The sequence below is a fragment of the Manacus vitellinus genome, unplaced genomic scaffold (genome assembly GCF_001715985.3).
Source record: "Manacus vitellinus isolate BGI_N305 unplaced genomic scaffold, ASM171598v3 scaffold_15_pilon, whole genome shotgun sequence".
Lineage (NCBI taxonomy): Eukaryota > Metazoa > Chordata > Aves > Passeriformes > Pipridae > Manacus > Manacus vitellinus.
The window spans coordinates 13,602,960-13,630,346 of record NW_021939122.1 but is presented as its reverse complement, the minus strand read 5'-3'; positions in this window follow the sequence as shown (position 1 = coordinate 13,630,346).

The following is a 27,387-nucleotide window of genomic DNA, read 5'->3' as shown; positions in this document are numbered from 1 at the left end:
CTTTTCCATAAGATTCCCAACCACGGGGGCTTCCTCCACTTTCTTAGGCAACGAGTTCATTTGCCACGGGATACAGGATCTGCAGACAAATGGAACTGTCAGAGTCAGCAAGCAGAAGGTGTTTGACATCAGGATCCTAGAGCAGGAAAAAAATAGCTTGTAAACACCAAAGTTCATGCACCCTGCTTTCCTCCAACTTTAACAATCCTGGGATTCTCTGGCACTGACTTCCCTAGGGCATTGCTTCACTAAATCCTCCCCATCAAAATTCTGGGCATTCCCAGTAGCATGTGGTATCTTCTTATGATTCATCATGTGGATTTAGCTCTACTCTCTTGTTTAATTTAACCTTTTGAAATAAACATAAAGGAAAACATTGACGTGCCAGGAAGAGGACATTATTAAGTGATATTGTGTATAATTGACTCAGTGGGATCTTTCAAGTACTTTGGAAAGAATAAAAAAGGAAGACCCAGTGGGCATTAAAAGCTCTCAAGGTTATAATCTTTGTTAGATAATAGTCCAGCCAAGCACCCAAGATTAGTGCTGACAAGAGGTATTTTAAAAATATGTGTGTATCTTTTTGAATATATTAAATTCATTTGAAACTTTTAACTATTCTGTGGGCACTCCTTCAGTTCTGAAGATGCAGGAATCTCACCCGTGGCAACGTAAATCTGGAGTAACTCTGGGAGAGGGGGGAGGTGTTAATAGTGGCTGAATAAGAGTGAAATTAAGTCCTAGAGGTTTTTGTTTTTAACTGAAGGGTCAAATCCCCAGGTGCATAAGCATAAATAAGGGTATTTTCCTGTAATGTGAAGGCTATGATGGTCTGACATATCAAGTCAACTAAGGTAACTCCTGATTCACACAGATTCAGAAGAGCTCTGTCAATTTTACACCTTTTAAAGGTAAAAAGCTCATATAAATTTGTCTCTTGTTTACATTGAAGAAAACCTGCAAATAAATGGTACCTGTCAATGTAAATGAAGAATTATTTTGTTGAGGGGGTAGAAGTTGCCCTTTGGTGTAAATCAAAGTAGGGTTTAACCCCTTTAGACATCTTTAAAAATAAATGAAGCAACCTTTCATCTAAAACTGCACAGCAAATCCCTTCTTTAATTTTTTTCAGTCTCCTCTTATAAAGAGAAAAAGCAAAAACATTAATGAGCTATTCAAACATTCAAACCTTGCCGAGGGAGAAAGGATCCTTCATTCATCGTGAGCTCAACCTGATAAATCCTTTTTAATTAGTGTATATGTTAACATTGTATAAAGCAGCCATGAATCAGAGACCACACAGAGTAAAAATGAAGAAGAAATACATTATGAGCAAGAGGAATTGGAGCCCAAAATATGTCTTTTTTGGCTTTCAGAGAGTATTGAAAGCATGTTTATTAGTTGATGAAGTCTATCATTAATAAGTTCTCAGCTATGTTCAGTCTGTTCCCCAGCACTTTACAGTAATATACTGATAGAAAGGGCATTTTCTGGTACCTGATAAGTGGGTAGCAAAATGAGAAAGCTGAAAGAGGGGAATGTAATGTACTTTCCTTCTTACTCCAGGTGGCAATTCTCAGCTATTCAGATAAGGGGTTGACTCTACTGGGGAAGTTCTCTGTAGAGGCCTTGTTTGTTCCTCTCCGATACGTTAGAGTCTTTGGGACTGTCAGACACTGGGGCAGTGCAGTGCCATTGAAATGGCTGATTGCTGTCATTGGATAATCCCAGATTTCTCATGCCAGCATTGAGTGTACCGACACCCTTGAACCCTTTTAGCTAATTGCTCTGTTTTTGACTCAGTTTCCAGTCAGCTGGAGAGACCTCATGGGAAGTAACAATACCAAACGGTGATTAAAAATATAAAGCATTCACAAACAAGGCTTAAACTGCTATTTCTTCATTTTAAAGACTGAGAACAGTATGCCTTTAGGTGAATTTGACTACTAATTTGGGGCCCCTTGCAATCAAACTTTCTCCCGTATCAATGCTGTTAAGGTGAATCATTTGATGAAAGGGAATGTCTTATAAAATAATGGAAATCAAACAATTAAATTCCATGCAGAAGACAGTCATGAAAACAAGGTTCATAATAAAATTTTGAGCTGGCAGTGTGTAAAGCCAGTTGTACATCACTGCAAGGCACAACCTGGCAAAAGGGGCAGATTTTTGGCTGTTGTAAATTGATGTAGCTCTTCTGCTTTTGCAGAAAATTCACAACCTAAACCATGTCCTCAGTTTACATGTGAAACTGTAATGTTCATAAGGAGTGATGAGGGCAGACCACAGTGTTTAGAGAGGTCATTTCTTTAAAATAAAATCCTCTCAAGCAGTGACAAATCAGCTCAGTTGTTACAGTCTATCTCTGACTGAAGTTAAAAACCATCATTATATCTACTCCCTAATAGTTAATGTGCCTGGTAGCTCCTGCTTCTCTCTTTAAGAAATCCAGTTTTATTGCAAAGCTCTATTTTGCACATAGGTGGTAGCTTCTATCAGAAGTAGGAAAAGCAGTTTCTAACATTTAATTTTTTTGAGCTTCACTAATGTTCTTGCTGAGCTGTTACAGAGTATTTTCCTGTTAGGCCTGGATGAATACGTGAAATGAGATTTGGATGTGCATTTGCCATATTTTAAAATAGTTTCCCTAGGATATAATTGAATTCCTTTGGTGTCTTGCTCCCTACCATCTGTTACATCATCATAATACTGTAACATGTTTAGCAACCCTGAGTTTTAGAAGCTTGACTGACAAGGTCCATGATCTTAGAGGCTGTGACTGAGAAGAACTTTATAATTCTTCACTACTGATGTGTTAGGAGAGCTAACTAAGACTTATCATGCTTTCATATCTTTCTCTCACTTATTCATCACTCTTTGTCACCAAAACTGTGATGAAGTAGATGTTGACAGACACTAAACACACTGGGATTTTTCTGTATAAGACGGGGCACTGTTTGAACACAGCAGAAATCTTATATTTCACAAACCTGAGAAAAAACACACAGAAAATCAGTGATATGAACTCTTTTGGATTTAAAACTATGCATGTGTATTTGTACTCAACTTCCAATCATTCAAGAGAAAGCACAAGAAAACCCCTCCAGGCAGACATCTCATGGAACACATCTGTGAACAAAGGTGGTACACAGATCACCTTCTGCCTGTGAGAAATGATTAAGCAGGTCACCAAAACTGACACTCAAATGGTACTCTTAAGTGGAAGTTTCTCTTTTAGAAACAGAGGATTCGTGTGTGGGACTTACTTTACCCGATAGCAGGCTCAGATCTATGCTGACCATCAGAGCCAGCTGAGATGAGGTATTTGTGAGTGCCAATAGCATGCCAGGACAGGCACTCAAAACAAAGCATGTGGGTGCACACCAGGGTTTCTATTTCCTTCCATAGTCAACTATGCACACAGAGGAAGAAAGGGAAAAAAGCAGACAGAAGCTTGGAGACAGGCAAGAAAAGAAGATGGAGGCGCATGAGTGGAGACAAGACATGAGTGTGTTAGATCGACTGTAAAGCAAAATGACTCAGGGATTTGAGACATGGAAGGGTAACTTGTGCAGTGCCAGAAAGGTTTTTCTGGTGCTATGAAAGTGAGGAGCAAAGAAAGGGTCCAGCTGTGTAGTTTACAGCGATACCATGGCAGCACATAAGGTGGCACTGGTCCTTTGGAGCCTGCAGCACTGCTGCTGGGCACCAGAAGGAAAATCCAGAGCATGGGAACAGTGGGTCTGAAGGAGAGCAGTGATGGAATAGGGGGGAAGTTTAGATCAGGTCAATGAAAATGTATAACAGCAAAGTCTGAGAGAGAGGTATATCTCAACCACAGTACTGGAAAAAAGCACACATTATAACTCACATTAATAGTGCTGCTTTTAATCCATCTCTATCCCACTCAACATGGGTTTAAAAAAATATAATAGAGGTGAAGAGTGCTTTTTCCTGGAATCTAAATTATCTGGGATAATCTGTGTTAACGGGCCATGGGATGGCTCATAAAAGGAAGATATAACAGATATGGCTCAGTTAGTGAATTATATAGTGCTCCTTTGCAATATAGAAAATTCATAAAGAGGGTGATTAGGGGCAGCAGACAGAAATCAGAGGAGACATCAGTTTTAGAGCTCTCATGCTACAGAAGCCTGCTTCTCACAGATGGATTTGTCGTCCTTTATTTGGAGACTCCGGTAAGCTTCAAACTCCATAAGAAAAAGTCAAGTTGGTCCATGTTTTGAAGACTGGATAAGAAATGTGGGTCTGCTCTCATTTATTCTAAGGCTTTTTTCCATGATGGCACTGAAGTGGGCTATAAAGCAAGCATAAATGCAATTTATGTCCATTACATATAAAGAGGGATGAGTTCAAATGGTAATCCAGCCATGTATCATCACGTTGCAGAACGGTAAATGGCATCCATTATGGGACTGTGACTCTGTCCGAGGCACTGAAACCTCATCGTATCTGAGAAATCAGTGAGAGAAGGTTTTGGGTTTTTTTTTATCTCAAACTTTCCCATTGACTAAGAAATCTTTTTTTAACTCTCACTCTGTTATTTTCTATTATATTCCTCCAGTACCACTTTAGATTAACAGCCTGGTTAATTAATATGGAATCCAAATGAAAATGCTATAGGAGCACTGGTACCATTCCCATTAATAGTGGAGGGGTTCATCAAAATTAACATTATTACAGTAAATACGAAGAAAATTAACTGTGATTGGCTCATTATTTTAAATTGTGCTCTTGCCTGCATTTGACTCTTCTAGAAGGTTGTATGGAGTAGGTATGGTGATGAATCAGGACTTGGAGTCAGAAATAAAACAGAAAGCACGATGAGCTGTGATCAGTGTTAGAGAAAGTCTTCTGTCATATCTCAGGTGCACTTCACTATAAGGTAGATAAATAAAACTCGGAACCCTCCTTTCCTCACATCCCTATCCAGTATATCTAGGAAGTTTTGGTAGTAACATAATAGAAATTTTGACTTATCAGTAAATGAGAAGAGACTCCAACATAGGAAACATCTCTCTGTGTGCAGTGTCACAGTTGTATTAGGAAACAATTTCTACACCAACCAATGTGATGATAGTATATAAAAAAGAAAGTTAAGGTAAAATTGATTATCACATGGACTGACTGAATACAGCCAATTGGAAAAACAGACCTTTTATTCAAATTTTCTGTGTCTTTATTCTGTATACTGTTAATCCAAAAATACTTTCAATCACAATCACAAATATATAGATAATATCTTTCTGAATAGAAGTACTATTTCATCTCATTCTTGTTGAGTGTCTAACACAAAAAGGAAACAGGTTGTGTTGTGGCTGCCTGTTTTACAGAAACCTAAGCAAAGGACTCTAGCTTTGTCCACTAGTAAAAAAAAAAATGGAGTCAAATAGGCCAAGTCAAGGAGTATATAAGCCCCAAAATATTCAGGAAAGTGAGAGGAAAAAAAAGGAGCTTCAACTCAGAAAGCATACAAGATATGAAGACCTGCAGAAAGATACCCATATTGCAGCAGCAACACAATTGTGCAGAATCATGAATGCCCAGATTTGAACTTTGCAAAATTAATTGCTGTTTTCCACCTCTCATTTTCATGTTGAGGAAAAGATGAACAGTCACCTGAAGTAAGTATTTGTAACTTTGCTTAACTGGAAAACTTAGTGTTACAGAAATGAAAATCACAGGCCAGTTGGAACCAGATGGTTTTCAGGATCCCTTCCAACCCTAACCGTTCTGTGTTTCTATGTAGGAAATTAAACACTTGATGTAGATAAAAGTAATGGTAATTAAATTAAAATTATACAAATAATGGAGGAAATAACATATACATATATGATTATTGAAGACATTGCAGCAATGAACCCTGCATCAGAGGTTGGAGGCATTATTGTTACAAGTAAAATGTCAAAGACTAAGATACATCCCAATTTATTGGTACCATCACGAACTTCAGTGGAGTTGTTCTGATTTATATCGTTTTGAAATCCCACTGAGAAGCTGGGGTGTTGAAAACAGAGGTTGCACAAACTGAAAGTCCACAGCAGTTTGGTTCAGTGATGTCTGTGCTCTTTCTCAGGTGTGAATTATTCCCCAAAGCCCCTGTGGTGTCCTTAGTCCATTGACACTTGCTGAGAAGTGCCTCCAATCTGCATATCAATGATGCAGTAAAAAAAAATAATAGAAAGAAATCATAGTTATTCCTGAATTAACTTCGGGTTTCATTTTAACATACAGGTTTAACAAAATGACTCTTTTTATAAAGAGGTTTGCTCTTTTTCTTGCTCTAAATTACATTTTTTCAAAGAGAGAAATGAGTTTTCTGCTTCTGTTGAAGTTGAAGCAGAGACGACAAAATGAACTCTGTCTAGCTTTTAACAGGAAACCTTACATTTGAAAATACCATTCTGAATAGAAGCCGGGAATTTGTACACACTCATTTATCATAGAGGTCATGAAAGCAGTACTATCTGGAGAGAAGGAATGAAGCATCTCAGCAGTGATATTGCTGCAAAGTGCAACTAAGCATGGGAGATTTTGGAAGTTTATTACCAAGACAAATAATTTTTTCTCTTCTAAGGCTTGCTGTGTAACACGAGGATATGTGTCACTTAGCTGGCACAGGGATCCTTCATTTTGTTTGTTGCCACTAAGCTTGTTTTGCATCTTTAAGGGAACCAACAAAAACTAACAAACAAAATCATTAGGGTCAAATCTGCTCTGCTGGAATCACTGTTCTAGAAAACATTTAGGGGTTTGAAACAGGAAGTTAAAAATGTGGTAAAGGAGGCTATTGACTAATGCAGTGAATGACTCACAGGTTGGATAAAGTAGCATGGGGTGCGGGTTGCAATTGTCTGGATGTGACAGTGACAGCTCAGTTTGTCTATGCCGTAGTTCATCCAGCTGTGATAATGATTGTCTTTCTTACAGAGGCTGCTGAAGAGCCCTGGTTAGTTTATTAATGCACATGAAGACTTTTCAGCATCTCCTGAAAGCATGACTGTCATTTACAAGGCACACAGTTCTTGGTGTCACATTAATTTGCAGCAATAAAGGACTGGGCTGCATATGTCTGACATGCTACATCTGTAAATGCATGCACAGAGACTGCACATTTTGTGAAAAAAAACTCAAATCTCTCTTTAGCCCCATCTATTAATTAATTAATATTTTAAAGGACTCAGAGACAATGTAACATGGAAAACAGGCAACGTATAGTTCTCTATTCTGACTAAATGCTGCCTCTGATAATCAAGGAGGGAAAACGGGAGGATAGTGGTGAGCTTCTACACCATTATTTAGCATATAAAATGGGTTTTCCAGGGAAAAAAACATTTAATGAAGAAACCTCTTAATACAAAATAGCCATCTTCTACAACTTGGGGGCCCGAACATCAGCAATGCAGCAATTTATGGTTTGCCTTAGCAGAATCACATATAACCAGAGCAAATAATTACATATATTTTCTCATGTTCAAAGCAAAATATTAGCATAAAATCTCATCTTTCTTTCGTACATCCTCTTCAGGTCCAAAGATGATGAGGGTGAAGTATCAATTTATCAAAATCCCTCAACTACTGCGCAATTAACTTGAACTGAACAAGTGAGATTTTTCCTGTGATTTTGTATTACAGTCAACGTAAGTATGAAAGGAAACAGTGTAAGGAGAATATGTGATGTGATAAAAGTTAATATTCTAGAAGATAATGAGATGTAAATTGCTAGTTGGAACAATACCTAGAGGCTCAACTCTTCAAGTGTTGGGTTTTTTTGCCAAAGATAGGGGTATTTTTTTCTATTAATAATTTTCAATTCTTGAGCTCTTTATAAAATGGATCAGTAACAAAATGCCTTTTCAAAGGGAGAAACTGAACGAAAGGAAATATTATATACAGAGCTCCTTAGCAGACCCGATACTCATCACAATACCTAGATTTCCTGAGTTTCCTTTCAAGTTCTGAAATATGATGGCTTTTACATAATGTACAGCTTGATAGGCATTAAATACTGACCATGTGGTTGGAACAGTAGTTTGAATTCAGAAATCATCCTTCAGACAAAAACAAGTAGTCAGGAAGCTATCCTATTCAAAGGACGACTCACACATCATATCACTTTTGCTCTACATGTTAGCCTAGTGTTTAAGAAATCAGACTGTAAATACTCAGGTTTCTTTATTTAAATGAGCAGGGGTTGCTTATGGGTAGATATAATTTAGGCATTTTCTGCATTTCCAAGGGATTTATACATCTTAGCTAGACATAGCCTTCTTTCAGGCCTAGAAGTGTGGTCCGGGGACTAAAAAACTGGATTTTAACTGAGAAGACTTGCATCCTGTTCCTGGCTGAGCCATGTGGCAGCTGGTGTCTTTGGATTTGATAGTGCTTTCCTAGGACAACCTTACCTCATCCTCTTGCTTGCCTCAAGACAGCTACCTCCACAGGAGCTACCTCCTCCTAGGTATATCCCTATCCACACAGCTCTGTCATCACTTTCTGGAAGTTTGCTTTTCTATCCAAGTCCCAGTGCAGTCATTTTGATTTCAAATAGTTTTGAGGACTGACTAGTCACACTGCCTCAGTAGGTGTGTCTTCCTGAACACTTCTGGTCCTCTGCAGGCATGATTAGAGTAGTCCAGTCAGGCATCCTGCCACAGGCGAATGTCACTACTTCTTGGCCTCAGAGCAATTCAGTGACAATTGCTGGCCTTTTGCTGTTAATGGCTAAAAAAGATCTTTCCTGGTTCTTCTTATGGGGTCCTGTCATTCAGAGCAACAAGTCTAGCACCTCTGCAAATGGCTTTGATGAGCTGTAGTAGAGAGTTACATTGGACACTGGCATGTTGACTCCCTAATTTGTGCGTAGAGAAAGCTAGAATAAAACATTGTTTGCACTTACATGTTTAGTGATTTAGTGTTTGCAAAGTGCTTTATGATCTATGGTGCTATACCACTGCTCTTCTAGATAAGTGCTGCCACAGACAGAAAATGGCACTTTTCTGTTCCAGTCACTTGGGGACAAAGTAATAGCTGCAACTGTGTCTCTGGGTCTGCAGAGTGTTCTGCAACAACCCTCCCATCTGGGATGCTCTCCTTGTTAATAAGAATAAGTTGTTGCTTAAAGAGAGCTTTGCTTTCCTGGTTTTTAGCCTGGTTTCTCTTACCTGTCTGAAAATATCTCCTAATTGCCAGCAAGGCTCTCAACTCAATATTGTGATGAAATGCCTTTTGCTGGTATTCATACCATGGATAGAGGGTTCATTTCTGCCGGATTGAGTGATTTTTTTAATCTTGCAAAGGGAGAGGTGAACTTCGTATTTTAAAATAAATGCTATGTAGTATTGTTCTCTTGAAAATTGCAGTTCTCTGTACTACATACAGATGGTTAACTACATGAAAGAATATATTCATTTTCCCTACTGCTCCAGACACTTGGCTGGCAGAAGAACTAACACAGACAAGTGGAAAAATAAAAAACTTAAAAAGTTGTTCTGTCCTGAAGTCTGACTGAATAAAAGAAAGAAAAAAACCTGAGCCCCTGTAGCAATCACCCATTTCAGATCCAAGTTCTGGTGACTATTGTGATTTTTTTTTTTTAATTACTTTAGGGTGATTTTTAAAGGTTTGAGTTTACAAGCCAAAACATATAAAAAGTCTTGGCACTTCAACTGTGATAGATAAATCTAGGCTTTCCATTTGACGTGGGTCATACTTTTCATTCAGACTTGATTTACACATTTGTACACATAAATAAATAAATAAATAAAGCCCAAAAGGAATGAAAGAGAACTCATTCTGCTTTAAATGCCACAAATAGAATGCTTTGACCTCATTTTCACATTTTATTTCAGGTTTTTGAATATTTTTCAGTTCTGAATTACAGATAGCATATTTCAGTGAAGTCATTTGCATATAAAAATTAGCATTTTTCAATGGGAATAAAATCTCTACCACTTCTCTTTAGAGGTGAATCTTCACCATAAGATGACTGTCATCCTAGCCAGCAATGGGGACAAAGTCAGACACCTCCAGCTGAACTCATAAGTCTCTAGAGTAAGAACCACATCTCCACTGCCTGTGGTAGCTAATAAAAAGACAAATTTCCAAGCTCACCCCTGGACAGGAATACCAGAGCCAGCTCTGGTGTAGCTTATTGCTCTGTAACTGCATTGCCCTCTTATATGTAGTATGCAATGGATACAGGTTATCCTTGCAGAAACCATCGCAATTTATAAGCAGCTGGATTTTACTGACACATCTTAAGTGTGGGTGTTTCTTTAAGAAACAAGTTAATAATTCTTCCTGGTGATTTAAACACAGCTTTAAAATTGCGTATGAATGACTACCAGTACCGTAATTTCGTGGGAGGAGTTTCATCACCTTGAGAGTTGTAGTCTGAGGGTTTTCTCCATGGAAGTATGGAACAGGATAAAATATGATGTTTTAGCATCTTGCCTTGTCCTTCCTTTGTTGGAGGCGATAAGGAGGAAAGAGAAAAATATGAAGCATGGAGACGCATTTATAACCCTTAAATGGACTTTATAATACCGGACTTGACTTTTAATACCAATAATGACACTCACTAGATACGTCTGTTGCACCCCAGCTGTTCCCCAGTTTGTTGTTGTGATGTTATACAGTTCTATGTACCCCTGTTGTTGTTTTAAAATTTGTCCACCATATTGTCCCCTTCTTCTTCCCTCAGTTTTCCCGCCTTTTCCCCTGCTTTCCCGCTCCTCTGCCTGCCATTGGCTAGGTTTTGGTGCAGTGCAGAGGTAGCTCCCATTGGTCCCTTCCCATGGTCACGCCCAAACTCCTCCCCTCCTTATTCGATCATCCAATCACCCTCTCTCCTGAAGTTGTCAATCCCATGCTCCTCCCCAGTTCCAGATCCTTCCCTAGACCAACCCTATTTAAGCCCCTGAGTTGCTTAATAAAGTGGCATTGCTTCACCAGACCTTCTATCGTGTCTGAACCCTCATTCGCAGTGCTGTGACCTTATCCCTTACCCCAGCGGGTTGCGGCAAGTGGCGCCCAACGTGGTCCCTCCCCTAATAATAGCTGCAAACAGCATAGCTGAAGGATCCATCGCACATTCATCACTTCTTTCTTCTGCAGCACAGAACTTTGCAGCTCTCAGACACCAATGACATTCCAGCCTCCAAGGCGCTGTTAGTCACAGGTGACAGGAGCAAGACCCTTGGTAAGAGGAATTGTTGGGCCAGTGCTAACATGGCTGCACGGGTCAGTGCTAGGTTTAGACTCAACGAGCACTGGCTTCTCTTCTCACCTCTACTGACACCCTGCATGTAATTTCCTTGACTTCCTGCCTGAAACATATTAATGATGATATTTACAGCTGTCTGTTTTTGGCACAGAGCAGCAACAGCACAGCTAGTACAGGGATTTCCTGTAAACTTAAGAGCATGAGGTCAAGTTGAGCTGTGGCCTTGAGACGTAGGCGATCCCTTTCTCGTCTCCCCTTTCCATGTCCAGTTAGATACTTGGGCTCCAGAGAGGAGGGTAGGACAGAAGCTTCAGGCCATCTCTAGGCAAAGCTTCTTATCCTTTGACTTTTTTTTTTTTTCAGAAAGTATCTTTTGGATATGTCTTTTGACAATACTTGTTTTCCTGTCTGTATGAACAGTACTTTGACCTTAGCTGTAGCCAGCTGACATAAGTCAGAAACCAAGCCAACACAGCAGCCCCTCACTGCACTCAGAGCTCTGTTGCTCCCACAGTGCCTCTCTACTTGCATTGATTCATCATCTGCCCATCTCTAGTTCAGAGCAGCCAGAGCTGCTAAAAACCTCTTTCTGCCTGTGGCTGTATTTTTGCAGGCTGTGATCATTTCAGATCACACACACACACAGGTCAGAAGGCAGAGCATCAAACCCTCCCAAAGCCCAAGGGTGCTACAAGTGACAGAAGTGACAAGCCAGAGTGCTGCAGGATGGCCCCCGTGCCACAGCAGGACAGAGAGGAGAGCTGTACTACAGAATGTCTCTCTGGTAAGAGCCAAAAGCCAGCTCCTTGATGCTACTGAACACTGCAGATTCCACATGCTTGCTTTCCAAAGAAAAGCAACAAAGTTTGTGAAGGGGCTGGAGCACAAGTCATCTGAGGAGCGACTGAGGGAGCTGGAGGTGTTTAATCTGGAGAAGAGGAGGCTCAGGGGAGACCTTATCACTCTCTAAAACTATCCAAAAGGAAGTTGTAGACCTGTGAGGGTTGATCTCTTCTCCCAGGTAACAAGTGATAGGTCAAGATAAAATGGCCTGAAGTCATTCCAGGAGAGATTAAGATCGCATATTAGGAAACACATCTTCACAGAAAGGGCTGTCAAGCACTGTAACAGGCTGCCCAGAGAAGTGATTGAGTCACCATCCCTGGAGGTATTTAAAAGGTATGTAGATGTGGAACTTGGGGAGATGGTTTAGTGGTGGACTTGTCAGTGTTAGGTTTACAGTTGGACTCATAATCTTTAAGGTATTTTCTAACCTAAATGATTCTATGTTCTATATGTCCCACCTGTATTCACCTGCTTGTTTTTTCTAGATGAGTTTATGAGGGAGGAGAGACCTGGTGTGATGTGGCTCTGGTTCAGTGAGGGAGGCTGGAGCCCTCTATTCTACCTCATGTCTCAGCTCAGGCAACTAATCCTCCTATCCTACAGAATTAACACATATAAATCCACTTTTTTACAGATGGGTTCCAAAGCTACAACTCCAAACCTCTGAATCTAAATGTCTAGGCAGCTGATTCAGAGGCTAAAAAGAGTGATAATAGAAGATTTGCCCATGGTGGAAAAGGAGCAGGGATGTTACCCCCCAACTACAAGTTCTGACATTAAGTAGTTGTGGTGAGGGGAAACAGTTCTTCCCCCTGAAGTTATAAAATGGTAAAACCCCAGGGGTGGTGACCCTGGAAGTTTTGAAGTTTTACCCAATGAGCGCTTCTGCAAAATACAAACATATCACACTCAGAACAGAAGAGAAGGTAGTTGTAGTTTGGTTGTAGAAGAAGTAGCCATGTTGTAGGAGCCACAAGGAGAAACAGCAGCAGTCCCACTGGGGGCTGGGGACCCCAGCCCCCAGTGGGGGGCTGCAGGGACTTGGAACAGCATAAGGCTGGTCTAGGTACCTGTAGCTGAAAGCTAAAGAAGTTTTTCTCCACTGTGAGTGAGCAGCAGAAGCAGCGGCAGAACTGCACTGACCGAAGGAACGGTGGCAGGGAGCCAGGAGAGATAAGACCGAGCAGCAGAAACAACAGACATGCAGCACACAGAGAGAACTCCTGGAAGGAGAGAGAGAGCTGAGAGAGAGAGAGAGAGAGAGAGAGCAGCAGAGAGAGTAAACAGAGTTTTGGGGTAAGAAATGAAACCAAAAAACCCCTAAACTCCTTGGAGACCCCTCACCTCCTGGAAGGGAGGGGTGAAGTGCAGGATGCACTACAGAGAGGAGCTGGAAAGCTGCGGAGGGTGACCTTGCCCCCCCCCAGCTGCTTGAGACAGAGCACGGAGCTCTGCAAAGGGGAATTTCAATCCCCTGAAGATAAGGACCATCACGAAGACCCCTGTGCTTCATGATATGATGTAGTGAAGAGACCCTTGTCCTGGTGAACACAGCCTACGGAAAAAGACCCTCGCTTTAGACGATGGGCCACGAGGGCTTGGATACCCCTTGTGTGTGCTGGCAGAGACCCAGCTGCTGCATGGGAAGAAGAGCGAAACAGATAGATGCTTGCTGCCTTAGAAACATTGCTGCTCTGAAGAAGGGATCTTTCCTTCTTCCCTCCTGGACTTTTATTTGGAGGGGAGAAGAGATTTGATCCATTGTAAATACTTTTATGTCATGGTAGAGATCGCTAAGATTGTATATAATGTATTGTAGTATTTATTTGTACAGTCATTGTAATATATTCCCTTTCCCCCATTTTGAGTCTCGTGTGGTTGTCTGGAAAACCCATCTCACATTAGGTTGAGATGTGAGAGGGGGCTTAGACTAGGGAATTGGATTTTGGGGCTCTCAAACCATGACAGTAGTCTTTGGAGGGAACACTTTCTTGCTCTTCGACATGGTTCTGCAGAGGCAGTAACTCAATATTACCAGATGTTCAATCCAGATGTTGTGTTTATTTTCTTTATTTAGCAATAGGTAAAGCACCTCCTGATCAATTCCTGCTGCCCTAGGGATGGGACAGCTTCAGGGCTGCTCCCTGTTTCAGGGGACATAGTAGAAGCATCAACTAAAACACATGAATTGCCCTCAGAAATGTGAAATAAGGTTACTTCTAGATGTCGAGGGCTGGCTTTTGCTCTCTACAGTGCTTCAGAACCATGGAAGGTTTATACTACAAATAGACACTGCAATCTGGCTTCCTTATTTTACCATACCAGCTCAGCTAAAAGCTCCCAGGTCTAGTCTTTCATTAGGCTGCCATCCAAACAGAGGCTGACAAGCCCCCCTGCCTCAGTACATTTATTTCCCCTACCTGTTGCACAAGAAGGAGGAGGAAAGAGTTTCCTAATAAATTCCCATTTCTTGTCACCTGTGTTCCTCTGCAAAGGGAAACCTACAACCTGATGCCCAGCATGCCAGCAGCTCCATCTTGCATTCCATCAAATTCTGTGCCTCTGTTATCCTGAGTGGTATCTTAGGGACAAAGTATTCCCAGAAGCGGAGATAGGAATTTCATAGCCATAGATAAACTTAAAACTTTGGCTCAAATCCTTAGAAAATGGCAGATCTTTGATTTTTTTAGACTTAACAGACAGAGGCCCTCAGAGACTAGCCTATGCTGCAAAGCTGAGCCTGCTCTCACCTGAAGGTTGTTAAGGCAGGTAATATACAAGAAGGTAGATGTATCAGGCACAAATGCTAAATATCTTGGACCAAAGAGAATGCATTTAGCCCAGAACATGGGTGATGGAATTTAGGTCTGTCTGCACACATGCACAGAGGTATCTTTAAAACACTATTATCTCACAATTTTCTGAAATTATTTTCCCAAGGATTCATTTGACTAGTGATATGCATTATAAGGCAAGGACCCACAAAGGCTCATCATAATGATTTTTATCAAATCTGTGAAACTGCCTGAGGAACAAGTGTGGGTGGGCTGTAAGGAACAAAACTTGCTGAAATTTGAGACCAGACATGCAAATATTAAACTCAAAATTCATTCTGCCATTGAATTTTAGTGGTTTGATTTGCCACAAGAAAAAAATGTTATGGAGTAGACATCAAAAATATCAGAAGCTGAGCATATGGGAAATTAGTATAGAAGGAAGTGAAGTATACATACATGTCACATACATATTTTTTATGTATATATATATATATATAAAACAAGGTTACTTGGGAGGTTTTCCCTGTCTTTCAGTTTCTCCTCTCGCTTTACTGTTGCTATTTACATCAATATGAAATGGGACAGCTTGGGATTCATTGAGGTAGCCTCATTGCTAGGAGAGTAGCAAGCACTGCATTTCAAATTGCCCTCAGTGGCAAACCCCTGCATTAAAGTAATCACACAGGACTTGAGCTGAACAAGCAAAATGAAGAGGAAATGCAGTAAATCTTTTTTATATGAAGGCTTTACATGATGCTCAAATACTATACAAAAGATTTTAATGAGAAAAGTAATGTTCCTATTGTGAAGCAGCAACTCAAATATTCAATCAAGTAAGAAAAGGACTTTTCCACCTCTAGAATTACTTGTGCTAAACAAAGATGCCTGAAAATGCTGAAGTCCCCTTTTCCCAGCTCTGGAATTCAAGCAAGATGTCTGAGGGTAAGATTCTCAACTGGTAGATATCTGGACAGCTCTGCTGACTCTGAGAAAGAGTTTGATTTTCACCAACTGGAAACATTATAGGCAAAAAAACAGTTTACAGAGTGAATGCCAACTGGCAGCTAATAACTGGGGTGTGAGAGGGGGAAGGGCCAAGACTGAATGTTTTTGCTGTTCATCCATTGCTTTTTGCTGCTCTGAATGTTGATTGTTTACGTTGAGAAAACAGAGGGCCTAGAGGATTGGAAAAAGAGGACACTTCAAAAAGAAGTGGTTTAAGAAGGAGGAAGATAGCACAGAAAGAAGAAGTTGAAGATCCTGCTGGAGAAAAAGATGTCAGATGTGGAAGAGATCATGGAGATCAGGAAGATAAATGCTGAGGGACAGTCGGTGACCTGATCTGGTAGTGCCACCTCCCAGTGTGGAAGGGAAGTTGAGACCTGGTGAATGCAGTGCTGGGGGACAGTAAGGATGTGAGTATATGTGTGACAAAATCAAGAAAGGTAAAAGCTCTAATCTTAAGTAACTGCCAGTATACAGTGTCACTGTGGTGGTGGTTGACTCTGTCTCACCCATGTCAAAGACTTCATCCCAATGAGTCTTTACAATTTCATTGTCCTGTATATAGCTTAGAAAAACTTGCTATCCCTCCAGAGCTGTCCCACTCCCTGTGAAAGGGATGAGCTGAACTGTTAATGCAACACAGAGCAAAATATTGAACTACACAGTCCATTAGAAATACATCAGTTAAGTCTTTTTCTTTTCTTGTATGTCTTCTTTGGGTGGTTTCACAGTGATGCAATTCATTGAAAATCAAAATAAGTACAACCCTATACAGGGAAAAAATTGCATTTGAAGGTTCCTCAGAGACTGTGAGACTCAGAGACTCTATCAGTGGTGACCAGCACTGATAGATTACTTTATCATCCTTGAAAGAAATATTCTTCACTCTTTTGGCAGCTTTGTCATTCAAGTGGCAGAAAGAATTCTGTTTTCCTTTCAGCAGGTGTTAGTACAGTTATATCAAATCCTAAGCATGGGAGAAAATAACCCACACATCCACATACATGCGCAGTGCTCCCACCCTTCCCCCATCTTCTTCAAAGCTCAGCAGCAGAAGGGATCTGACCTGAAATGTCACAGCCAAGTTGTTATTTCATGCCCTGTAAACATGTGCCAGATGACTGCATCTTTCCCTCAGGCAGGAGGATGGATGGAAAATATTGTTTCTTCACTTGCTAACAAACCTTGGAACTTAGTGCGCTTCTCCCTTCAAACACCAAATCTGCTGCTTTGTAGCTGTGAGGATTTTCGCATCTTCTCTTCAGTCCTGTTAAAGATGTGTCTTTGGGCTCTGAACATTGGCACTACCGGGAAGACCTCAAGATTTCTTTAGGAGGGACAAGAACCAAATTGAGTAGGTCTCACCAGAGGAAATGTCACTTAAATGAGGGACATTTGCTCTTTTCAGGCCTAGCCCTTCATTTGTCAAGGAAAATAGGAGCTTGTTAGAGAAGAAAGAGGTTTCCATGCAGATAAAGGGATGTCTTTTTGAATGAGATATTAACACACTTGATGGATGAGCCACAGTCATTTGAGAGTTTGATTTATGAATGGTGAAATGTATAGACACCTTTGAAGGCCCCTTCAAACTTTGCTTGCCTTGGCTCTGATACTGTAGGTACATTGATGTTTATGTATGACTATTTTAAAGTGAACTAAGAGAGATTTTAGCTTTCTTCAGTCTGCAGGTTTACAGCTGAACCATCCAAGTAGTGAGAAGTAGAGGACCCATCAGAGCAGCTGGGATGGCCAGATGAGAGTAGGAAAAATTAGAACCTTTCTAAGGTGTTCCTTACTGTGAGCCAAGGAAAAAAAGTCTTTTAGTTTCAGAGGAGGAAAAAAGAAAGACATTTCTCACATACTGAAAAGTAATAAATTGAAAGAGCTGGATTTCTTACAGTAAACTGAAGTAATCTCTGTTTAACTGTAGCAGCTGTGGGACTGTGTCCTGGAATCAGGGTTATCTGATAGCCTCAAAGTTTCTGATAGTAATTCAGTCTTGATCACAGAAATAACAGAGGACAAAGGAACCCTACGGCTGAGAGACACAAAGCAACACTCAGGTTTAAATGCTGTTATTTCTTATGTGGTTTTGATAGTCTGTACAAAACTCCCTCATTACCTTTTTTGTTGACTTATTTCTGAAAGAACCACTCCACAGCGTGTATATTTGTGCTGCTTTGAAGATACCAACCCATGGGAAATTGAGTCCATGAAACTTTGAAAGACCCTTCTCCTTTGGGTGACAAGACTCAAGCAAGGCCAGAAATCAATATAATAGAGTTGAAGAAATGAAAACTGGAGATTCATACACCTGAGATCATGGTTTTTCTGGACAAGTGTATCTTTCTTTCAGATGACCCCAATCCACTTATCTTCATACCCTCTTGAAAAGGTTACCCAGAGACAGGAAAAACAGGTCAGGTTTCCTTCCTCCTTTGTATTGTGCACATAATTGATATTTTTTTCATTTGTGTCTGCTTGCAAAATTGTCCATGAAGGTAATTTGAGATTCTTGACTTTATTTCATCCAAAATTGAACTGTAATCTCTTTTATTAAAAAGCCCTGTACAAACACACTGTTTGTGCACATGACTGCAAAATTCCAACTTTTCATTGAGCTGGTCAGCTGCAGCAATTAACTATTAATATTGTGCATAGTTAAAACATAGAAATCTAAGCTTTAGATTTCTGAATAAAGCTGAAAATACCCATGCTTTCTGTATTAGGGAAATTTTACTAGTATTCCTTCTTAGTAAGCATTTTTAATAATTTTTTTAAAAAATTTTTCCCACTAAAATGTTGAGAGGGAAACAAATAAGAAATTGTTAATTATTTCTAAAATATACAAATACGTAACACTAATTTTAAAATCACATTCCAGCAAAACATGTATTTTAGGAAAGATGATATCGTCTAGATGTATTTGTATGTCTCTGCTCTTCTGTATTGCTCTTTCACCTTTCTGAAAGAGAGATGGTTTCTGCATTTCTGACTGTATTTTACCACAACAGTTGGAAATAATACAATCTGACAAGTTGTCCCTGAGCTGACTTCAATACACAGCAAAAGTTCTTTGCAGCAGATGACATTTGACAACATAGATAACCTTAGCACAATAAGGAGATGTGGACAGATTCTCCAAAAACACAAATTAGTATACCTCCACTGAAGAAAAAAGAATTATGTCTATTTACATCAGCAAAGAAGCTGTGTCATACAAAAACACAAGTTGTTTAAATTGCTATTTTCTTGAATTATTTGCTGTAGCTTAAGAAAAGGAGTAAATAAATTCATTATGAATATCTTTTCAGTATGACTCAGTGCCTTAAGTAAAATATTTATAAAAGGTCTAGGAGTCTCATCATATTCTGGTTGGATAGAGCAGAGTGCTCAGACACTGTGAGCCAGGCAGTAACACTCCCAACACAATCTATGTTTGCTTCCTAAGGTGACTAATATCACCAGCAAAGATTAAGTGTAGTGATGGGAGAAGCTTTTGTTTTAGCAGCCAAACTGTGACAGAGGGCAGCAGGCACAAACTTAATTCTGTCACACCTTCCACTTGCTGTTAAAAGGGCTTAGCACAATATGCAGAGTGTGATGTGTTATGATGTGTTAAAGTATTGTCTTAAAATTCAAAGACAGATGCCTTAGTTGTGTTTCTTTTCTAAAGTTTTACACTCTGAAGAATAAATGGTATAACAGAAAAGCACCATTTGTTTCATATGCAGATAATAAAGCAGGGGTAGTAAGGAGCAGCTTGCATCCAAGAGACGTTTAGTTTCAGGGATTGTGGTTAGCAACGAACTCTTATGGACCTAACAGATGAAGATGGACCCCATTTGATTTGTTTATTTTGGGTAAAACCGTACATTACTTCTAGCCTGTGAAGGTCTGGAGAATCCTGCCACAGAGTCAGTGGCACAGGCTTAGACAAATGGCCTTATTATATGCTATTGGCTTTCAGAATGTTTAAAAAAATATCCCCATTGTGTAAGGAAGACAAATGTTCCAACCTTTTGATCATCAAGAAGACTATTTCATTTCATATAGATCCAAAAAAGATCAATCCAGAGCTGAATGAGTACACGGGGCATGGAAGTTACTATGGTATCTATACCCAAAATCATATAAAAGAGTGCTCTTAACAACATAATGTTACTGATGTCTTTAGTGGAAAATGGGCAGACTCCGAAAAAAATCTGGGGTGCAATTTGACATTCAACCCATGGTGGAGCACCAGCTGCTGTACCTCTGCATTAGAGTCCTTTCTTTCTTTTACCACTTTTGATTTCAGCCCTGAATCTCAGGCTAACTCTGCAGCTACAATAGGACTCTGAGATATGAACAGTGTTATGGAGTTTACATGAAAATCTGTCTCTTTTAACAGAGAAAAGGAATAATTTAAAAAAATGAAAACTATTTCATAAAAGCAAGTGCTATACATGAAACTCCATCTTCTTTAACAAAGAAGAAGAATATTCAACAAAAATCTCTATCTGATATAAACAAATGCTATAAAACTTAAAGGCAGGATTTAAGCTCTGGGCAGATGAATGTTCAGATAGATAAGAGGTCTGTGAAAAAAACAAGTTCAACCAGGGAATTCCCGTTAACTTGGTATTAATAGTATTATTGTCAGGAAAACAAGAAATAATGAAAAGTCAAAAGCACAGAGCTGAGAAGCACATTCCCCAAAGCTAGGAGGCTGCTTGCTTCCAAACTTCTTTAAATAGTCTCTGAGATCCAGATATGATTTGAATTCTAAAAAACTATCAGCTAGCTAGAGAAACTTAAACTACCTCTTGCAGTGAAGGAGCAGGATGCAGTCAGATGTGGAATGCTGGCCAGGGTCGGAGGAGAGTTAGAAAAAATCATTATGTTTAACCCACAGAAGTCAAATCACATGGTCAATTGAGTCCACTGGCTTTGCCTTTGCAAAGGATTTTCAGTGAGATCAGGCCAAGAAATGCCTTGCAATATTGTATTTGTCTTCAAACCACAGAAACCCTGAGTGTGAAGCGATAGAATTTTAGCTGTGCTTACTGAAATGTGAAGAAAGGTAGATAATATTACCAAGAATAAAGAGTTTGAAGGCCAGATGATTATATAAGAGAGAAACATGTAGAGAAAAGCTGCCATTGCGACTGAAGCTGCTTCGTGCCAGGGGGGAAAAACATCTGAAAAATTTGAAATTTTTCATGAAGGAGAGCTCTACCCGGTGGCCAAGAAGAGCACGAGTGGATTGTTTGAAGTCTTCAGAAATTTTTCATTCCAACAAAACACAAATATTTTATGTCTCTTTCTATTGAAATATATAGTTCCCTATAGGAAAAAAAAAACGGTGAAGTAGGCAAATGGTGACTTCCAAATACATAAATAAAGCTTCAGACATTTTAAAAAGGGATACTACCCATTCTTAGAATCTTGATCTTTCTTATTTAGAATGGAAATTAACATGAGTTAAAGTACCTCAATTTCAATAGTATAAAAAATATTCACGTGGGCGCACTGTGGACCCATCACATTTTCTATGACTGGTTTTATGAGTAATTGTAAGGTGACAGATAAGGCCACACAAAAGAAGAAAAAAAATCTTCTGATGGCTTCCTGGAAAACTCTAACACCTGGGGAGACATTCCCAGAAACTGATAAAAGGACTAAAATGAAGAAAGGAGTGATATAAAAATAACACAGTCTTTTTTTTTTGAGAACATCCTGTTTGCCAGGAACTCCAGAAGGGGACTCTTGGGCCTACTTCATCTGTCTATCACCCCAAAAATCAGTTTGTTGACTACAGCCACTCAAACTGTCTAAAGAAAAAAGTATAAAAAGAGATTAGACCCAAGAAAAAACTGGGGAGAAGGTCCATCAACTCCACGCAGGTAACTGACAGGCTACATTTTTCTCCCTCCACGTTCTCAGGACGCCTCAGGGTGAGCCATTGCTTTATACATATATACTAATTTTACTTTTTCTCCATAATACTTCAAAATTTTTACTTATTACTTCACTGTAAGTTGCTTTTTCTTTATAGTGTGTACTTAAGTTTTTGCCTTGCTTATTCTTTATAAGTTCTTTTTCGTCATTTGTAGGTTGCTTTTGCTTTGGCGTGTGTGCCTATCCCTGGCTTTATTATTATTATTATTACATAGTTTAAGCATGTTTTTGTGGTTAGTCCCTATTCCAGAGACAACAAACCCCATAAATTTTCACAAATTTGTATTAATAAATGTGTTATTTTGTGAACTGTTAGAGTGAGTCCATTTTTAGGTGCTGACAGTTTCATCAATGGTGAAATAACTCACATGAGAAACCTGCTGAGGGGTTTTTCTATCACTATTAAGTGCAGTCCTTACACAAAAAGATATCGAATGTCCTGTCCATCTCAGCAAATCTGTTAAGCAAAGTGTCTCATTAGGTGAGATGCTATCAGACTGTTTTGGACATTAAAAGCCTTTGATCTCCTGGGAAGGGGGAAGACTGATGAACAAAAAATAAATTAATAGAGGTTGGACAGAAAATTCTTCTTTTCTGCCCCTTTTAACATGACAGTAATGCATATTTGATCTAGAAGTTGTCATATATATTGACAGCTTTCAGAAGTGTTATCTATAAAGAAGATTAAAAAAATTAGCTATTTTTGGAAGGCACTGGATGCAGCTCTATTTCTGCAACTAAGTTTATATACTTTGCATTGCATGTCACTGATACACATGCTAAACAGGAGTCTAGTTATACACATAACGAGACATATGCAAAAACACTGCAAAATATTAATAAAGGCTTTGAATTTTGCATTATGAGTAGAGAATTCCAGCATCCTTGATATAAGCCCAGCATACTGTGGCGACTGATTCCCAGAAAGAACTACTTTGAACCAGAAGTTAAAATATAGCCGACACAGAATGAGAACGCAATATACAATCTCAATAAAAGAGGAGCCATAAAGGGTAAGACTACCTAACTGCACCAAAGAGTCTGTAATTCAGTGGCGTGGTCTAGTTTTGTCAGTGGCACATGTATTTGAGAGGAAGACTTGTTCACTCACTGAAAGAGCTACTAGTTCACTGTGAAAAGGATTTTCCACCTTTTAAAATGCTCTTTGCTATTCCTGCAGGCCCAGCTCAAGTTTCTATCACTAGCTCTTAGAAGGAGCTAAGGACAGCTTTATAAAACAAATTGGCTCCCATTTCAGTGAGACTCAGAGTAAACAGACATGTCATTTCAGGGGAATTTAGGAGTCCATTTCTTTTCTGGAAAACTACCTACTTCTACATTGACCAAATGAGTTTCATCACATTCTCACATCCTGTGGGTGACAGAAGCAAACAGTAGATCATGGGCTAAAACATTAATAAAAATGGTATTTTGAGGAGATTTTCAAAAAAAAAATTAATAGGAAAATACAGAGTGTATCATGCTACGTTCTGAGAGAACAGACTAAAAGAAGGGAAAAAATAAGTTGAATTTACACTCCCTCTAGGTCCACTCCATTTCAACAGACATTGAGCAGCAAAAGGGCCCTGAGGTATAAATTAGAGCAACAGCTGTTCTTAGCTTGCAATACCTCATGTTCAGCTGCCTGCACAGTTCTGCGAAACTCAAGGCACCTGAACAACTATTTCATAAATGTTCGAATTCATATTTTCTAGGGAATTCATATCCAAATCCCAAACAAGGTCTTTTGGGTGCAAACCCTGCCTCACGAGCATCACTAGTTATGTACTTCTCTCTCTTTGCCCCCCTTCACTGCTTTGGGGAGGAGGCTTTTCATGTTATCAAGAGGGATTTCTGCTTTGGGACTTTGCTTCCTAGACTTTCTCGTCTGTCCTGGTGCATTCCTGCACCCTACTTTTAGCTGCCACGTGGGGTGCTGTCCTCCTACCCTCCGTCGTGCTGCTTCCTTTGGAGAGGCTGTCTAGGCAAAGCCACCCGGGGCTGCTCAGCAAGGAACAGGATCACTTTTTTTAATTGTTCTCCTAATGACTGTATCCCCAAGACAGAGGTAAATGTCTCTCTCCCAGCAATAGCATTCAAAAGAAGATTTGGACTGAATGCAAGCCTACTTTAGCTTCACTGACAGAGAAAAATCAACTGGTTTTGTATCAATAACCTGTATTATTTGAGACCAGGATCACAAATGTTGGATAACACTGAAATTAAGTAGCACAATTGCCACATTTTATCTCTGCTTGGTTTGCTTCTGCTATTAGAAAAAGTCACAGGCTTGTTTAAGCAGGAATCAGGGAACAGAGTTAAAATTTCAGCATATTTCCAACATTAAAGCTGTTCTGGGCCTTGTTTACTTGAACACAACCTGCCAGATGTGGAGTGTTCTGACACCTAGAAATATTGTCCTGTGTAAAGCAGTCACCCCCCTCAGACTTGCCTTTCCTACTTTATAGCAGCTCTTTTACATATTCACTTCCTAAGCATCTCTTAACCACATTAGGACATAACTCTTACTGGCTACCCAGAAGACGTCTGTTATGCTTGCCTCAGCACTTATGCTGCTTGGCCTTGTGGTTGCTACAACCTGACTTCACAGTTCTCTGTACTTTATGATAAAAAACAACCCAAACTAAACTTTCTAACTGAACAAAAGCATTGTGTCTTTGTTTCCTTTTCAAAACCAACAGCTACTCGCTACAGGCTGTCAAGCTAATGGGACAGCTTCTGTACATCATCTGACCAACAATGCAACTTGTTTATATCAAGTAAATGGTATAGATATAAATTTTGTTTACTTGTGCTTTTCTTAAGCAAAAGCGGCCTGGGAAGATCAACAAGAACTCAGCTCTTTCCCTATGGTGTAGTTCACACTCGGGTGAATGATTTGAAAGATGTGTAAGAGGAAATGTCTGTGCATCTTTCCTAAGATGATACGGATGGTTTGGAGCAATCCATCATATTGCCAAGGTCAACAATTGGCCTGTCCACAGCAACACCTTCAATAATCATTTCACATCAGGTTGCACCACATGTTTCTTTTTCCCTGCTGCAATACCTCAGGAAATCTCAGTCAGCATATTAAGACAGAGAAAAGAGGAGAAAGGAAATTATCCCCCTTTGAAACCTCTGAAAGGCTGAAACTATGAGTGGTCTGAGATCATGTGGCCTGGCCAGACTGGGAACTTGTGGCTAAACACAACTTAGCTCACACTTGCAATAGCAAGGAGATTTCTTTTCTGGTTCATAGTGGTTTATTTAGGGTGGGGTAGTGTTCAGACAGTAGGTCCCGAGGTGCTATAAAAGTACTACAAGCAGAGGGGAGAGAAGGACCAGATCTGGAATGACAGCAGATGATGCATTTCAGAATCAGCAGTAATTCAGTGGGAGCCACATATGTATAACCTCAGAAGTGAGATTACAGTACTGAGCTCCCTGCAGTTCAAAACTGGAGTGGAAAGGACACATTGCAGCTTTAATTATGCTATTAAGGTTTCTTTTCAGGGGAATTACCATCCATTCTCAGGTACTCACAGAAATGGTAAAATCAAGGAATATTTAGGGAGTGGAAGAGTTTTAATACTGGGTGGCAGAGCTCTCACAGGCTCTAATTTTATTCTGAATAATAGAAATTGTTCCCAAGAGACACTTGCTCAACATCTGAGAAGCATAATATTAATTGCTTCTCCCCAGTTCTAACTTTCAGGGTACTCTTGAGTAAAGCAAGCAACCAGGAACACTATTTTATACCAGCAAAAAATTAAATGTACCTGATTTAGTTTCTGGTTGCTCTCTAAATTACCACCATTAGCAGAAGCTATTACTATCTGTGCTGATTCTCCCAGCTTTATTCTTCCTAAAACCTGAGGCTTTGTAAATATATTGTGTAAAAAACGTACAAAATCCAGACACCTTAATCTCATGCACATGCACATTCATACACATGCATAAAATATGCCTGAGCAGCCTCAAAAGTCACTGACAAAATAGAAGTCTAGCAAAGGTAATGTAATCCCTCTCTGACATCTTGAAGTAAATGACAAAAATCAAGGGGAAAATTAAGCATGAGTAGGCTTCACCATGTCTTATGGCCTTTAAAATCTCAGAATATTCTTAGACACAAAATTAATGTCTGCTTTAGTCCTTCCTTTCTCTGTCTTGAGAGGTCTGTGTGGATGAAAGTCTCATTAGTTTAAGAGGAGGGGACAGGCCAGGGAGGGCTAGTGATTGCTATAGTGGTCTCTGCTCTTTGAAAGCCCCTCTTCACCAAACTTTTTCTTTGTGTCTTCTGAAAGCAGAACAGAGATGGAGAACATCCTTTACAGCTTCCTCTGTCCTAGCCTCTCTGATGTGGTTCAGCTGAGCATTTGCCCCTGACTGGCTTCTAGGAGACTTCCCCACTGTGATTCAGGACACATTATACTTTCATTCAGCACAGCTCTGGTGTATTGTCCTTCCTGTACCTTTATGAGGTAAATCAGTGTTAATCTACAAAAAAAGAACTGAGAGGTACTGGGAATACCTGGACTAGAGTTAATTTAAACTACTTGTCCTGCACCCATTTTCCTACTTCTCAGCTATTTCCAGTCCTGACATTGTTCTTCTCTAGCTGGTTAACTCTGCCTGATCCCCATTGCTCCTGGGGACACAGGGAAGCTGCCTGGGAGCTGAGTGCACTAGTACTTTAACACATTATCTTTCCTTCACTGAGCAGCAGACCTTGACCTCATCTCTATTTGCAGCATCTTTGAGAAAGCACCTGTTCCCAAGTTCCTAGAAACCAACAAATGGCCCTCTCTGCTCTGGCTCAGATTCTTAAAGAGGTGAATATAATTCATTCTTACTGATTTTCATTTGTAACTGGTGCTTGTGCACCTGTGAGGATCTGAGTTTCCACAGCATAATGAAGCCTCACAGAAAACAAACCCTGCTTCTTCATCACAAGTCAGCACTAATCTTCCCATGAACTGTTTGTACTGTTTATATCAACATGCAGAGTCAGAAATGAAATATTCTGGGCTTTGTTCCTGTCTAAAAAGGGACACTTTTCAAGCATCTACTTTTCTTTTTTCATAGAAGTTGTTTAGTATGCAAATGAATACATATGCGTGTATAAACACGTGTGCACATCTATATGCAGATGCAAATACCCAAGCCCTCAGTATTGATACACACATCTTTTTCTGAATTGCAGTAATTCTAAACAGAATCCCTCCAGGGCTTTTCTCGCCACTCCTTTTTACATGTTTGACAGTTTTTCAGGAATTGCATTATTAGGTATGTGTTTGAAATAATTAAATTTGACAATTATTTGGGAGAAATCTCAGGCAAAAAGAACTGAAATCTCTGGATGCAAAAAAAAAAAAAATAGTGGGAAGGCTGTTTTTCTGTCTTTCTAGGCTACTCTAAACCCTCTCTTTAACTTTATCTCCTATCCCATTAAATGCAATTGTTCATCATGTTGATATGCAGAATCTCAGCTCAGCAGGTGCATTTAATTTATTGAAACATTATTTGAGAACAACTTTATTAAAGATTCAAGATGTCAATACAAGA